We start from the raw sequence: 8,753 nt of genomic DNA on the forward strand, positions 1-8,753 counted from the left end.
GCTTATGAATGAATATGTTGATTTTGAACTATTACCCAAATATGAAATATGACTTACTAAGATAAATGTGTTAGCATAATGAATGATCGTAATTGATGATTTTTGAAAAGTTATGATAAGCATGCATATTTATGATGAAATGCTTGATAACTATGTTTATATAGATGCTATGTTGTATTTGGAATGTGAATTGTCGGGGCTTGGATTGGCTACGAGTTGATTATATGACAAGCTATTATAAACTATGACATGGTGTGAATTGTGATAGGCATGGAAGTTCTTAAAATTATGACAATGATGAGTTATTATGATATCCATGAGTTTAGATTCACATATGATGATTGAACATGCATAATCATATGGGTGGGAGTTCACCATATCATAGTAGAGTGATTATGATAGAAAATTCACATGGTATATCGTCCATTGAGTTTGCGTACAGTGGTTGATATACTTCATTACTAAATGTGTTTAGTGAATTGGGTTTGGCATGGGTCAGGCACGATGCTCAATATCATCGATCCTGGATTGGATGACATGGGTTAGGTGCTTATGATACCCTGAAATTTGAGTAGAGGGAATCCATAGTTCGAGAGTGAGTATGGGAGACTTTAGTCAAGTAGTCCCTCAAAATTAGAGAGTAGGGATAGTCTAGTCATATGGACTAGACTTATATGAGATAATAGCCCATAGATTCGGTCAGATGATATAAGAAGTGGTATAAAGTGGTTGCATTTAATCATATGAAATACATTATAATGATGCATTGTGAACAATATTGTTTTGCTTCATGTGATATTAAATGCTTAATTGTTGTGAATGCCATACTTTAATATTCTTGATTAAATTATTTGGTTACAAAGTATCTCACTCCTATAGTTTAATATTTATAGATAAGAATCAAACTAAGAGCAAAGGGGAGATTTTTTAGGCTAGAGACTGAGTAGTTAATTGTAATGTCTCTATTTTTATATTTTATGTGTAATTCGAATACAATATTTTTCAACTAGAGGTCTTTCATATTTACTTATTATCATTTGAAGTCCACCTGCATTCAAGGCTTAAATGTTGACTTTAGGCATTTTTAGATTGTCTTGACTATAGTAAGGTCCAAACCCTTAATTTGATTATGGTAGTGTGCCAAGATAATTTGAACAAGTATATCTTGACAAGTTAGATGGGTTTAACATTTTTTGGGTGATTATTTAGCTTCAATGCAAAGAATTGCTTTTTCTCTCCCTTATTATGTGCTTTATGATGGTTGGATGCTCAATTCTTGTATTAAGAGTTTTTTATGCTTGTGATTGTTTAGACAAGTGTATTAAGACTTCTTGAGTATGGTTCAAGCCCTTGTGTAGCCTAATAAATTATGGTATGAGATTTGGACACTTGGTTGATGGTTTTAGAGGAAAAATGTGAAATTATGGTCTCAGGTGTTCAAATTCTTTATTTGATGTCAGATTGACATGAGATTAAAACCATTAGCTAGATTATGAAATTCTTGACATGTGGGCACTTGAATTACCTCAATCAAAGATCTAAGTCAAAAGTTATACACATTAGAAGTTCATAGTTGGTAATTATCATGATAGATGTTGTCATAGTTTTTGTTGCAGCTTACAGATTGTTAGATGCAGCCAAATCTTCACTAGAAGTATTAGCCATAGCTTAATATGCTCCAGTTGCAGCTAAGTACCCCTATTAAGCAAAAATAACTTTTTTTACCTCATTTTGACTGGTTTTCAATTCTAGTTATTTTTCATACTTTCCAAACACTTTTTACTCTGATTTATAATGGCTAAATGACCTTTTAAACTTAATTTTAAGATTTAATAATTTATGAAATCCCATCTCTATGGGGTTTTCTTACTTAGCCTTTTAAGCTCTTATATAGCCAAGGTTGATCCTTTTATTTTCATGATATCTTTTACTATTAATTAAATTAATTAGAATTACCATGGTAGTTTTGCATTAAGGTTAAGTATGTGTTAATAATGTGCTTAGGTGGAGGTTTTATAGTGTGTGTGTAGAACACCTCATCAATTTTAGATATTAGTCCAAGTACTACTAGTCATTCTAGCGTAAACATTCACAAGCTAAATAAGTTACACAAGTAGTAGCTACATGAAGGTTTTGACCCTTAGCAACTAAGTTTCCAAGGATTCAGCCAATTAACATTAGTATCTTGCTAGTCTAGCGATTGAGAGGCTTTGTGAACAAATTTGATGCTAAATATACCATTAGAAGTGAGAACAAATAAAATAAATCCCACAAAAGTTAAAGCAATTGTTGAAAATTATAGAAGATTCAACTATAGGTAATAGAATTAAATAAACCACATTAAGTATTTAGATATAAAAATTTATAATTATTCTATGCTTGAACAAGTTTCCAATAATAACTATAACATACTAAAATTAAAAATCTCTAGAGAATGAAGCATAGCAGTGATTATACATGAATGATGTCAATAATGAAGATAAAGCACTTGGATTGGCCATATGAGTGAGGTTAGGGTCAAGGAGGAGTGAAGCACAACCACTATGAGACGAGGTTTTCATTAACCACAAGAGTAAGGACTTTAGCTCGAGGATCTTAAGCATGATAATAGGAGTAATACAATGAGGTCAAGGATCTAATAATCATGGATTTATAAAGGTGGATGATGGAGAAATTGGATTTGTAACATCCCAATTTTAATATTTAGGTTACTAATGAATTAACCAAGGTTAATTTGGTGAAATTGATGAAGGGAACGGTTTGAGAGGATTAAAAAACCTTTTAGGACTTGGTAATGACCTTAAAATATGGGTCCCAGGACGAGTGAAGGCCATATAGGCCAAAAAAAAGAGAGAAAATATAGGTGTGTGGTTCTGTACCACAAGCTGTAGCATAAGCATGGTCTGCTATAGCACAATGGATTGAAAAAGAGAGACAAAGCCTCTCTGTGCCACATGCCACTGTGTAAGCAGCGTGCACAGTGGCGCATGGTATGATTTCTGTAGAATTTAGCTGCAATTCTAATATGAAAAACAAAGCAAAGAGAGAGGGATTGGTAAAGAAACAAAGAGGATGAAGAGGCCTTACTAGAGCATGATTTTGGGACAGATTTAATAGGGTTTGAAGCTCTAAATTACCTAAAGTAAGATTTCTAAACCCTTTCCTCCCTTTCTCTTCCATTTTCTCAAAGGTATGAGTTAGGGTTTAAATAAGAGTAATGATTTTCAGTCCATATAGGCTATGACTCCAAATCCATTGATTTAAATAGAATTAATAGGAGTTGTTTAGAGTATTTAAACATAGTATTGATGGTTTAAAAGGTTATTGGTCGGTGAATGCCATAAATATCCAAAAATGGCATTAATAAAGGTTGTTGGAGGAGTGGAAATGCCATTAATGGAGGTTTAATGACTCATTAATGATAATGTGAGCTAAAAGGACTTAGTAGACCTAATGGGTAAGCCTAAATGTGAGAAGTGAAGGCATTAGATACTGTAGAGGTGAAAATGTGAGAGTTGGAAATGTGCCCTTAACAATGTTAATGAATTTAGACTTGATTAATTTTAGATTAATCATTTAAGCATCGTGTTTGGCTTGGAAAGAAAACTTAGAAGCTAATTATTGAGGGGTAAACCTATGACCTTTTAAAAATTTGAGGTAACTGAGGGAACCCTATAATTAAGTTTTAGTGTAAAAATGTGCATGTTTCTATGTATGGTTGAATGGTAAATGTGAAAGCATGCCCTAAACCTTAATGATTGAATTAATTGTGAATATGCATAGTTGTGTTTTGACTTGAAATGCAGAGTCGAATTCAAATTAATTTTTAAAACTATGCGTAAATGCACATATTGGAATGAGAAGTAGGATGATTATGTGTTAATGAAGAATGCACATATTGGAATGAGAAGTGGGATGACTATATGTTAATGAAGAAATTAATGATTTAGAGTTTAAAAAGGAGAATGTTTGTGTGTATGACATTGATGCTCACTTGAGTAGTGTATTATCGCAAGCCTAATGTGTTAATATTGAATAAATGAAATTATGAAATGAGTACGTACTGTTCATTGCATGACCAGTTAGCGGGATTTCACCTATGGAAAGAAGTAGTTAAAACTTATATAGTATTTTTAGCTGCCTTCTAATAAGCAAGGTTATAGCCTGATCATATTGTTTGTCAAAGGATTGTTCTATAGTTTGTCGAGAGATTAAAACCTAACTATTTTCACCTATTTATCGAGGAGATTAGCCTACGATATATGACACCCAAAGATTCAAGAGTGGTGGAAGTCATGGTCCGAGAGTGAGTTCTGTGATCTTTAGCTTGGTTACACCTCACAATTGGTGAGCTTAAGTAGTTCGATCACATGGACAAAGCCCTGATTGATATTTCAACTATGGTTTTAGTCGAAGGAAATAAGGAGTGTAAAGATGTTTCGATCATACATATGTGTTTATCTAATGTGTTGTATGGTTGTTAAGTTTGTGATAAGTTATCGTAGTGAGTGTGCCATTATTAGATAGTTATCCATGTTGTGGCAATGTGCATGGAATTAATGAATTGGGTTAATATCACATGTCTTTATGTCTTGTGGCATGATACTCTATGATTTGAGATGAGATATATGAAAGTAAAATGAATTATGAGATTATAACCTATATCACTTGTAATTGAACATTTTAAGTAACCAACTCACTTTATGTGTTTAAATCAAGTAATATACAACTGCATAGAGTAGGTGTACCTTAGTTGTTGAGTGACTAAACTCATCCCTCTTTTTCAATATTTTACAGGCTCTAGCTCTAGTACGGAAAGGAAAAAGGTTACAGAGGCTTAGGAATCTAGAATTCTTACTGTAAAGCCTCTTATTCTCATTTATTTTGTGTAATATATTAAATATTTCCAATTAGGATGAATTTTGTTTACACTTGCACTTGTGATGTTGTTTATAAGTTGTTAAAATGTTATTAGGGCTAAAATACTAGCACAAGTGTAGGGTTGTTGATTTGATTCTAGTTGTGGATGTTGATAGTTAAAATGCAATGTCAAAACCTCCCTCTATTGTTTTTGGTATATAAGGGTTGAGGAGTGAAAAGTTGATTTTTTGCTATATATGTGATTTTTGGTGTGTTATATAAGTAGTCCTAAGTCCAATATATGTAGTTTAGGTTTTAGGAATAACATTTGGCACATGTATGAGGTTTTAGATATCCTTGAATTTTGAAAGGTGAGAAAAGTTGTGAAAATGTATTTGGGTGTTCAACTTTCTAGTGTGACTTAATTTAGAAGTAAAACACATGCCATAAACTAATTTATGAAAAGAGCTTTTCGTAAACACCTAGATTATCTCATTCGAACATTAGACGAAGACATGGGGCATGTCGAAAGTTGCCCTAACTTGCTGTCAAATGACAGCAGAAATATTGTCTGATAACATGCAACACGCTACAGTGCATAGCCCCTGAGCTACAGCATGTGGCACAAAGAAAGAGCTGCCATAATGCACGTGCACATGCCATGGTGCACTACTCTGATTTTTCAAACTTTGACATTTTTCAACTGTTTTTGAGTTATTTCAATCCTATGAGGTATCCTATATTTTTAAAACTTTATTTTACTCTAATTAAAAGTTTAATAAGTGATTTTAATTTATTTTAAGTTATGAAAACTTGGGATCCCATTTTTATACATTTGGTAATCCTTATTGGGGTTAGACCCTTGATTACCTTGAATTTTTAAGTTAATTGTGATTAGTATATGGAGAGTTTACAGGATTCAATAGACGAGGATAGCTTGCTAAATGAACGACAATGATGGCATGCTAGAGGAATGACAATGGCCTGCTTCATGGTGCTTAGCTATCCCCATGGATTAATAGCTAGGGCACATATGCAAAAAGAGAAGAGAAGACTCATAAGTGTGTTGATCTAAGGTTAATTTGGTCTTTGTGTATTTTTTTTTCTTTAAAAATGTTATATTAATGTCATATTCCCACCTTCCTTAAAACTTAGACCAAATAAATTGGTGATGATGTGCATTACATTGCATTGTATCGGTAAAAAGATATTGAATTGAACCAGACGGGCCCTTTGTCTTAAGATTGACTTTCTTTCACTTGTTGTAAATAATTTTTAAGAGTTTAAATCAATTTTTCAATCGGCCAAAACTCAATTTTTCAAATAGTTTTCAAACTTTAAATCACTTTGCTAGACTTGGCTTAAGGGTTTCATGAGCTTTGGTAGCAAAGAAAAGGTTTTGGAAACATTTAATTTAGAGTGTATCTAAAGCATAAAATTTTAGCTTTTAAGAATTTAGTTCGATTTTTCAAGTAGTATTCAAACTCAAAATCAATTTTTCAAAGAACTAATATTTATGTGAATTTAGTTTGTACAACAATATTTGAGCGTTTAATTGCCTTCAAAGTTATTTTCTCCTATGCCAAAGATTCTTTTTCCAAATAGGTAACTCAAATAGGGGGATTTTTTTTTAATTATTATCTAGGAACACATAAGCTTGAAAATGTTAGTCAGATATAAAATATTAGAGAAACATATATAGCTTTTTTATAATTTTAACTATATGACTTGTGAGATTATCCAGAATCAAATTATAAAAAATTGAAAGGAAATTAAAAAAAGAACCCATACATGGAGCCGCCACAAGGGTGGAGGAACTTGAAAATTGAATTGCGTTGAGGTAAAATAGCATTACAAATAGGATAGGCAATTTCTATTTTTTGTCAGCCAAGTAACGATGCAAGCCTCTTCACGAAAGAAGCGACCACATGACATTCTTCTTGACATTGCTCCAACTTGAAATTCCTCTACACAAATTAAATAGGAGAATGTCTGAGATCATGATCACTGATAGGATTGTTTGGGAATGCAATCCAATTGTCCTATGTGTCTAAATGAATTTCATGCAGGAGTAATGACAAGAAAGAGGCCATGTAGCCACTTCTATCATGAGACTTGCATTGTTACTTTGCTATCAGAAAACAGGGAAGTGTGAAGTATAGCCTCAAGATCAACGTTAGGTGTTGGACATATGGTATATGGATGGTTTAAATACCTAAAGGTCACATAAATTTTGTGCCCCACATGTGAAACGCATGAAGTAGGAGAGATCCATGTATGATTAGATTAACCATAGTTTCTTCATGAGTTTGATGCTTGGTAGTTGTTTCATAACCATCCACAAGTAATGAGGTCGGAGTTTGCAAATTATTTTTAAGAAATGCAATTATAAATAATAATTAATTCTATCAAACTACTTATCCTTTAACGAGCACCAAAGATAGTTTACATTCTATATATTAGTTTTTTACTAGTTGTCTGAAAAAAAAAATCATGTTCCTTTAATAAATTATTATTTTAAAAATAAAGTAATCACTTAAATAATTTTTTATTATTTAACTTGCATATGGTATTGGTTAATATTAGTTTAAGTACGCCAAGCATGTAATTTTCTAAAAATTCTATTACAAACATAAAAAAAATATGACTTAGCTTTATATTTTATATTTTTAAAAAAATTATATAACGGTTGTCATCTTTTGATTTTTAAATATTACAAAAGTATTTTAATATAATTTTTATTCTTTTTTTTTCATAAACAAAAGTTCAAGTACGTTAGGTCCAGGGGTTCATCAAGATCAGGCCATGCATCTAAATTTTAAAAAATACTTACAAAGGTATTTGTAGATCACCGCTTGCTAAAAAGATTTTCACACAAGTAGTGGGATTTGATCTCATAATCTTATGAGTTATAGATCAAATCCTTACTAACCAATCAAACCAGTTTTAATGCTTATCTAACAGATAAACATTGAAAGCTCATAGCCTCTGAATCGTTTAAATCTAATTTTCACAGTCCAGATTTATAGTTTTTTCAAATAAATTTTTTTGAAAAACTAACAATTAAGATATTATTTTTATTTTAAATCCATTAAAATAATTTTCTTTTAAAAAATAAAAGTAAAAAAGCTAAAAATCTAGACCATCTAGATTGGACCTGATTGGTTCAGAGGTGATGAGCTCTCAATGTTAATCTCAAAATGAACATTGAAACTGATTTCCCAACTAAACTGATCTTTGTTTTTAATGTAATTTTTATCCTAAATATTAAAAATTTTAAAAAATATTAGTATATATGATAATTTTTATTGAAATTTAGCCCCCACATTCCTGTACTGGTTCCACCTTTGATCATATTTGAATTTTTTCATGAGCATTTCAAAGGTAACTTGGGAGTCACTTGTTTTTTCTTAAAAGGATATAGTAAAATCAAATATAATGCGTTGCATTTTAACCTAGGTGCTTTACAAAGTGCTCCCTCTGATTTCATTTATAAGGTATATTTTTAAAAAATCTATTTCATCACATTTACAAGTTATGTTGCGCTTTTTAGATAATATTTAAAATATATTTTTAAAATTACCTTCTATAGGGAAAAAACATGACATCACTTTTTAGATTTATTATATAAAGACATTTTTTAAATTTTATAGACTTTTATTTCGTGTACCTTTTTTACATTGATATTGATGATATTGATAGAAATAATTTATAAAAAACAAGAAGAGTATTCAATATTTGAATAATGTTTGAGTTTATTTGGATAAATTTTTTAGTTCCTAAAGATGAACAAAATATTTGATTACCTATATATGGCCTAGCTTATAGAACTCAAGGTATAAAAAGCTTTTATTTGAATTTTTTCTCTAAAAATTTGAATATCTCTTTGCTAG

The sequence above is a fragment of the Prosopis cineraria genome, unplaced genomic scaffold (assembly GCF_029017545.1).
Source record: "Prosopis cineraria cultivar Desert tree isolate PC_DT_omini unplaced genomic scaffold, ASM2901754v1 PC12, whole genome shotgun sequence".
In the NCBI taxonomy this organism is placed as follows: Eukaryota; Viridiplantae; Streptophyta; class Magnoliopsida; order Fabales; family Fabaceae; genus Prosopis; species Prosopis cineraria.